Below are 7,905 nucleotides of genomic sequence, written 5' to 3' on the forward strand. Positions count from 1 at the left end.
CCATGGATCCAAATTTGGTAACAGCTGTCACCGTGTATGGACCACTCCACTGGACTTGACTTGCGGGAAATAGTCTCAATCGGGCATTAAACAAAGAACACCTTCCGCCCCACATGAAACTCCCGAGGTAGGATTCTCTTGTCATGCCATCTCTTCGTCTTTTCCTTGTAAATGCGCGAGCTGTCATAGGCATTAAGCCTAAACTCCTCTAATTCATCAAGCTGCAAAAGACGATTCTGACCACACAATTTAGGATCATAATTAAGCTCACGGATTGCCCACCAGGCCTTACATTCCAGCTCAACAGGTAAGTGACACGATTTCCCATAAACTAACCTATAAGGTGATGCACCAATTGGTGTCTTAAAGGCAGTTCTATAAGCCCATAACGGGTCATCTAGCTTAAGACTCCAGTCTTTCCGTGATTTAGAAACTACTTTAGACAAGATCTCTTTTAGCTCACGATTAGAGACCTCTACCTGACCATTAGTTTGGGGATGATACCCCAAACCACGCCGGTGTTGGACACCAACTCTAGACAGTATGGAAGTGAGTTTCTTTTCCTTAAAATGCATCCCCCCATCACTAATGACGACCCTAGGGACACCAAAACGGGGGAATATGATCTTTTTGAACATTTTTATCACGGTCTTACCATCACAATGAGGTGAAGCAATTGCCTCAACCCATTTTGACACATAGTCTACTGACTACTAAAATGTACTGTTACCTTTCTTTATCGGACGGGAACGGTCCTTGGAAATCAATGCCCCAGACATCGAAAACCTCAACCTCTAGGATGCCGTTTTGTGGCATCTCATGTCTCTTCGAAATATTCCCTGATCGTTGGCATGCATCACAAGCTGAAACAAAAGACTTGGCGTCAGAAACAAAGAAGGCCAGTAAAAACCAGACTGAAGTACCATAGCCACGGTGCGCGATGGACCGTGGTGACCACAATATGAAGAGGAGTGACAGCCTTCCAGGACTATTTTGGTCTCCCACTGTGGAATACACCGTCTGTAGAGACCGTCTGCACATTCCTTAAACAAGTAAGGATAATCCCAGAAGTACTGCTTAGCGTTATACAGAAAACGCTTCTTTTTTTTGGCGATGAGAAAGGTCGGGGCGGCTTGCCACCGACAACGAAGTTAGCTATATCTGCATACCAAGGTTCTTGGTCAACAATAGACGATATAACAGCAATTAAAGTATCGTCAAGAAAAGAATCATCAATAGGTAGAGAATCTTCCCCTTCTTGTCGCATCAGTCGCGACAAGTGATCAGCAACAACGTTCTCAGCTCCTTTCTTATCCTTAATCTGCAGGTCAAACTCCTGAAGAAGGAGTATCCATCTCAGTAGCCGCGGTTTAGCCTCCTTCTTAGCAAGGAGATGCCTCAAAGCCGCATGGTCGGTAAAAAAAATGTGACTTCGACCCAACTAAATAAGTACGAAACTTCTCTAAGGCATAAACTACACTAACGGCTCCTTCTCGTGGTAGTGTACTTCACTTGAGCCTCATCCGAGTTCGGCTCGCATAGTAAATAGCATTCAAGGCTTAGTCTTTCCTCTGGCCAAGCACCGCTCCTAGTGCATAGTCACTCGCGTCGCACATGATCTCAAACAGCAAGTCCCGGTTGGGGAGTTTGTATGATCGGCGCAGAGACTAAGGCCTCGCTTAAAACCTGTTAAAAGCAGAAAGACAAGCGTCAGTAAACACAAAAGGGGCATCTTTAAGCAACAGCTGTGTAAGTGGTTTAGCAATTTTGGAGAAATCCTTGATAAACCGGCGATAAAAGCCAGCATGACCAAGGAAGCTCTTCACCCCCTTAACATTAACAGGAGGTGGTAATTGCTGAATCACTTCCACCTTTTCTTTGTCAACTTTTATTCCCCTATCAGAAACTAAGTGCCCTAGGACAACTCCCTCGTTGACCATAAAGTGGCACTTCTCCCAGTTCAGCACAAGATTGACCTCAATACAGCGCTGCAACACTTTCTCAAGGTTAGACAGACAGTCAGAAAAATCACTTCCATATACACTAAAGTCATCCATAAAAACTTCCATGATAGACTCAATATACTCTGAAAATATCCCCATCATACACCTTTGGAAGGTGGCAGGGGCATTGCACAAACCAAAAGGCATTCTGCGATACGCAAAAACGCCCTTAGGACAGGTAAATGTAGTCTTGGCACGATCGTGCTGGGTGGATAGGGATCGAAAGAACCCGAATACCCATCTAAATAGCAGAAAAATTTATGAGAAGCTAACCTTTCTACCATTTGATCAATAAAAGGAAGGGGAAAGTGATCTTTCTTAGTGGCGGCATTTGTATCGTAGTCTATGCACATCCGCCAACCAGTCACTACTGGGGTAGGTATTAATTCATTCTTCTCATTCTTAACTACAGTTGTCCCTTCTTTCTTCGGGACTACTTGTACTGGGCTTACCCATCTAGAATTACCTACAGAATAAATAATACCTGCATCCAGCAGCTTCATTACCTCAGCCATCACAACATCCTCGCATCTTCTCGGTTCGGCCGACCGACGCCGACCCTGCCTGCAAGGTTTGTGATCCTCCTCCAGCTCTATCCTGTGCATACAAATATCGGGACTAATCCCCGTGATATCATCCAGTGAATAGCCCATTGCTTTCCTGTTTTTCTTAAGTACAACTAACAAAGAAGTCAGCTGATCATCACTAAGCTTGGTACTAACAATGACTGGATACTGCTCTGTATCGTCTAGAAAAGCATATTTAAGATGAGATGGGAGAGGCTTACGTTCCGGTACCTTTACCTCAATGGAGCAAAGAGTGATGATCATTTGTTCCACCTGCTCCCCGTCATGCTCATCTAAATCAGCAACAAGCAAATCCAACGCAGCGTCATCGTCCTCTGGGCTATCTGCACACTCATCAAAAAGCATGAGAGCTTCCAGTGGGTCCTTCATAAAAGAACCCGACCAGAAGTCATAAATAGACTCATCAATGATATCGACCGAATAACAAGTGTCCTCTATCATTGGGTGGGCTAAATCTTGGGCAAACCGAATGTGGTAGCGTCATCCCCCATCGCAAGAGTCGACGCCCTTGTCGACATCAATAATGACCCAATTTTGTACAAAGGAACAGTCTTCCTAAAATAATTTGGGTCGGGTGTCCTCGGCTATATCCAAAACAATGAAGTCTCATGGGATGTAAAGCTTGCCTATTTTCACAGGCACATCCTCCAAGACACCTAAAGGTCTCCTAACAGATCTATCAGCCATCTGTAGGGTAATGTTAGTCACCTTGAAGTGACTCATCTTCAATTTCTTGCAGACAGGAAGGGGCATGACACTAACACTGGCTCCTAAATCGCAAAGGGCCTTATCAATGACCATATTACCTATGACACAAGTAATAGAAAAGCTGCCCGGATCTTTCATTTTTGGAGGGGCCTTATTTAACAGCAGGTTACTAGACTCTTCCATAAATGAAATCGTCTCAAATTCACTCAAATTTCTCTTACGCGTCACGATATCTTTCATAAACTTAGCGTAAGTGGGTACCTGAGTAACAAGTTCAGAAAAAGGGACAGTTACCTGAAGGTTCTTCACGATGTCCACGAACTTACCGTACTGTTGCTCGATCCTTGTGTCCTTCAGAAGACTTGGGAAGGGTACCCTGGTAGCGATGAGTGGTCCCGCAACCTTTCCTTTACCCTTATCAATGCGTGACGTCTCCATAGCAGGGGAAGATGACACGGTGGCGGTATTGGATAATAAATTAGGATTCGCGCCACTTAATGCACTGGATCGAATACTTTTGTCGCTCGATCGACCTTGTGCTTCACTCGATCGAGTGACATCCTCAGCGTGGTTAGTCGATCGAGTAGTAGTGTCACTCGATCGACAGTCTTGGAGTTCTGCACCTCTCGATCGAGCACCATTTTCACTCGATCGAGTCACTGGACGATTAGAACCGCTCGATCGAGTAGAAGAGTCACTCGATCGAGTGGTTACAAAGACACGCACAAGTATTTCTGCGGGAACTCGTCTAGATCATCATCCGAGTCATCATCATTTGTCAACACCTCGTTTTCTTCATGAATGAGGTCATTTTGAAAATTCATCGCACTTTGGTTGGATCGCAAATTGGAAGAAACTTGGCTTGATCCATCGCGTGTGTCAATCGCGCGACTGCGACTTGCTCTTTCAATTCCGATATAACCGTATCGATTTCGTGACATACTCATCATAATGGATTTCAACTCGGCTATTTCTTCTCTTGCAGAGGGAGAGACCGGTTGTGATATCGGCGTAGAAGGGGTAGCAACGCTCTTTATCTCTTCATATAGCTGGGAGAAAGGAACTCCCTGCTTGTACTTCTTATATGCAAGGGCGCGCTCAACAACCGTGCATTCATAAAGATCGTGCCCTTCCTCGCCACATCTACCACATGGCTCTGTATGATCTGTAATCGTAGGCATATTGTCAAGCAACCTTCGAAGCAATAGCCAATCTGCAAAACCGATCAAAACTTTGCAGAAAATGAGATCAGCCTCAAGGAATAAATTCCTCGAGGCAAAAGACAAACTTAATTTAAGCAACAAAATTGCGCCACCTCCCCAAGAACGGCGCCAAAATTTGACACACGTCGTCGCGTACTGTCAAAAATAACCAACTGGTTCTAACTAACTAATATAGCTAGGGAAGTCGGGTCGAATCCACAGAGAGGTAGGAATTTGTCAACTGAATTTAAGTTCGTCTAAGTAACCAATTTGGGGGTTTATAAAATGTGATTTCTAAACTAAGAGAATAAGGAAAAGAGAATTAAAAGGAGGGGGGTTAACGAGATAAAAGAGAATAGCTAAGACGAACGGTTCACCATAATCATCTGGTCGAGTAATCTAGGTCCCAGTGTCAATGCAAAGACGGTCTAAGGGGTAGCGAACGTCACCTTTCGGTCCTTAATTCACCCTAAAGTGTAAACAGTTTAACTTTCGCCCCTCATTGCAATACTCTATTGCTCGCTACTAGTCCGCCTCTTCCAACCTTTCGGTCCGGTCAAGGTCCACTAAGAATAAGGGTCTAATTGCGTCGACTCAATTAGGCAATTACAATTATATGTAGCACTTAAACAACAAAGACGGTACTGGTATTAACCTAGTAATTCGATTACTCTCCCTTCAAATCATGGATCCCCTATAGTCTTAGCATAGGAAATTAGCTACTCATAATCGTCGGATTAACAATCACAATAACCAAATAATTAAAACTAAACATGATGAACAAACTATTAAGGGACTAATTGAACAATTAATAAGCAAAGGGAAAAAGGAATTAAAGCAGTAAATATGATTAAGAAATAAATAAAATTGATAATACCGAATCCGAGTGACAAATGTAGAGAATAGAAATCCAAAGAACAGTAACAAGAGTAGCAGTCGAAATGTACGTAGTGAAGAGATCGGAGTAACGTGATGTTCTCCTCAGTCTTATACTGAAAAATTGTCTTAAACCTAATCTATGGACTGATTGCAAAAGCCCATAAAAGATTAGGCGGAAATAAAACAAAAGCACACGAAAACCCCTCGATCGAGTAGGAAGATTACTCGATCGAACGCCAAGTCACTCGATCGAGCTAGAACTACCTCTCGATCGAGCACTGCTTGCTGAACCTCCTCGATCGACTCCTTAAACTGGTCGATCGACCAGTCTTGAGTATATAAAGCATTCGATCGAACAGTAAACCACTCGATCGAGCTACATAGGCACGTCAGGACTTGAATTTCTTCCTTTACTCAGCTCATGCGTCCTCCACGTGTAAGATTTCTAAGCTCCGGCTCCTTATTTCCCATGAATGCGTACAATTGGGACAATTAAGGCTTGATTTAACTCCTCCTCGGTCAATTCCTGCAAATTACAATAAACGGACCAAAGTAGAATATTCGGGGGTATTTGTAGCCAGATGCTACATAAAAAGCACAGAAATGCGTGTAAAAATGAGGTGAAAACCTTATATAAAAGACACGCATCAAATGCTGAGGTGCCAAATGCTTTGGTAGCCTCAATGGAGAGCTACGAGCTCAATGAGGAAGAAGATGAGGTGTTTTTAAGCTTGGCCAATGAGAACTTGGTCAACACTTGCTACACCATTAAAGCTGATTCTGTCTATGCTGTAGAGGTAAAGGTGCCGGAGCGTAAGCCACTTCCTCCTAATCTTAAGTATGTTTTTCTAGATGATACGGAGCAGTACCCAGCTATTGTTAACTCTAAGCTTAATGATGACCAGCTGTCTGCTTTGATGCGTGTGCTTAAGAAAAACAGGAAGGCTTTGGGTTACTCTTTGGATGACATTAAGGGCATCTGCCCTGATGTTTGTATGCACAGGATAGAGTTGGAAGAAGGCCACAAGCCTTACGCATGTGGTCAACGCAAGTTGAACCCGAAGATGCAGGAAGTTGTTATGGCTGAGGTGATGAAACTACTCGATGCAGGTATTATTTATACAGTTGGCAACTCCAAGTGGGTTAGCCCAGTTCAGGTACTCCCGAAGAAAGAGGGGACTACCGTGGTTAAAAATGATAAAAATGAATTAATACCAACTCGAGTAGTGACGGGGTGGCGGATGTGCATTGATTATAGACAATTAAATGCCGCCACCAAGAAAGACCACTTCCCCCTCCCTTTTGTTGACCAAATGACTGAAAGACTTGCTTCTAACAAATTTTTCTGTTTTCTAGACGGATATTCAGGGTTCTTTCAGATCCCTATTCATCCGGACGATCAGAGTAAGACCACTTTTACCTGTCCACAGGGTGTTTTTGCATATCGTAGAATGCCTTTCGGATTGTGTAACGCCCCTGCTACCTTTCAGAGGTGCATAATGGGGATTTTTTCTGATTATATAGAGAATATTTAGAAGTATTCATGGATGATTTCTTAGTTTATGGTAGTGACTTTGGTCGTTGTTTAGCTAACCTTGATAAAGTCATGCAGCGTTGTATAGATGTTAATCTTGTTTTAAACTGGGAAAAGTGTCAGTTTATTGTCAATGAGGGAGTTGTGTTAGGGCATCTAATTTCTGATAAAGGTATACATGTTGATAAGGCAAAGGTGCAGGTGATTGAGCAATTACCTCCTCCCGTGAATGTTAAAGGAGTGAGGAGTTTCCTTGGTCACGCTGGTTTTTACCGGCGTTTCATTAAGGATTTTTCAAAAATTGCTAAACCACTTACACATTTGCTCCTTAAGGATGATGTCTTTGAATTTACTGATGAGTGCCTTACCGCTTTTAACAGGTTAAAGAAGGCCCTAGTTTCTGCGCCAATCATTCAGCCGCCTGATTGGGACCTCCCATTTGAGATCATGTGTTATGCCAGCGATTATGCGGTCGGTGCAGTTTTGGGACAGCGGAAGAATAAAGCTTTGAATGCCATATATTATGCGAGCCGAACTCTGGATGAGGCTCAAATTAATTATTTTACCACTGAGAAGGAGTTTCTAGCTGTAGTTTTTGCCTTAGACAAATTTCGGTCTTATTTGTTAGGTTCTAAGGTTATTGTTTATACTGACCATGCAGCGTTGAAGACTCTCTTTATTAAGAAAGATGCGAAGCCGAGGCTTTTGAGGTGGATACTCCTTTTGCAGGAGTTTGATTTGGAGATCAAAGACAAGAAAGGAGCCGAGAATGTGGTGGCTGACCACCTATCTCGTCTGCAGCTGACAGAAAGGGAGGATTCGTTACCTATTAATGATTCTTTTACTGATGAGAGTCTGTTAGCTATTACTACTTCAGGGTCTTATCCACCTCCATGGTTTGTTGATTTTGCTAACTTTTTTGTGATGTAGGATACCACCCGAGCTTTCATGGCAGCAGAAGAAGCGGTTTGCTTATGATGCTAGACAATATT

The sequence above is a fragment of the Silene latifolia genome, chromosome 11, assembly GCF_048544455.1.
Source record: "Silene latifolia isolate original U9 population chromosome 11, ASM4854445v1, whole genome shotgun sequence".
NCBI lineage: Eukaryota > Viridiplantae > Streptophyta > Magnoliopsida > Caryophyllales > Caryophyllaceae > Silene > Silene latifolia.